Raw genomic sequence first — 1,190 nt, forward strand, 5'->3', positions numbered from 1 at the left:
TACACACCTTTTTCACTTTGTAGGAGCTTGATATTGAATCTGATGTATCTCTGTAATTTTTGATCGTCCAATTTTGAAATTGCGACCTATGGTATCCCTATGCGTCCTCTTTCCAATGCCACCAATCTGATCCAAATTGGATTCTTCAGGGAAGCGTTATGCCAAATCTCTCACAGTGACCTGATTATAGACTAGTTCAGTAGAGCGAATTTGTATGACGTGCCACGAGTCACTGTTTCAACCTTTGGCTCTGAAAAATATACACAAGAAACTACAATCTGTCCTCTTTCTGTACCTTCTTAAGAAATTTCAATCCGATGCTCAGCAAGAAAGTTATGATGATTTTCCCCAGTGCACCTGTTTGGAATGTAATTTAGGAGTCTGCAAAAAGACCAACTTCCTCAGATCATATCTCCGCAAATATAGTGCAAAAAACTCTGAAATTCGGACCCGAGGTTCAATATGATTTTGTCTCAAATGGGTTTTTTTTTTTATCTTCAGAAATGTCGCAGAAACAAAGTTATAGCGCAAATGTCACGATGACCTATTTGGAGCAACGAAACCTTAGAATCCAAAGCTCTGATACCAAATGTTATGAAACCAGCTCATAAAAAGATAGAAAAGATAGTTGAACGCCTTTGAATTTAGCCTCTTCGAGGGGGAAACCTCATTTACATTACATAAATGAACAATTCTTGGATGATTCAAATGACAAAACCTCCTTTCTACATATAGGAGTCTAAGAAATCATAATATAACTCAGCCGACCTAACAATAATAATATAAAGCCACAAAAATAACAATAGAGGGATTCTATGGGGCACAATAATAAAAATATGGGGACAATAGGGGCACAACAATATTAATAAGGGATACAACTACAATAGTAATGGGGTAATCACTAGTATTATAGGGACCTAACAGATTTTCTCTACTCCCTCCCACAACTTCAAATTCTTATTACAAAAGTGCTTTTAGAGGTCCAAAATTGCAGAGGAGAGCAGCCCCTTATTACATTCTGCAATCTGGCATTTATAATATTTTCAAAGGTATTTTTGAGTGGAAAGTTTGTTGAAGAAAAATTTGTCTAATCCAATTTTATTTTCTCAAAAATTCCAATCTTCAATTGTTGGAACATTCTCATTGATTGAGATCCTTTTCTCCATATTCTTCTACTATTTTTCTACCAA

Source organism: Pinus tabuliformis, chromosome 8 (assembly GCF_031772625.1).
Source record: "Pinus tabuliformis cultivar Carrire ecotype Pingquan chromosome 8, CPIR1, whole genome shotgun sequence".
Lineage (NCBI taxonomy): Eukaryota > Viridiplantae > Streptophyta > Pinopsida > Pinales > Pinaceae > Pinus > Pinus tabuliformis.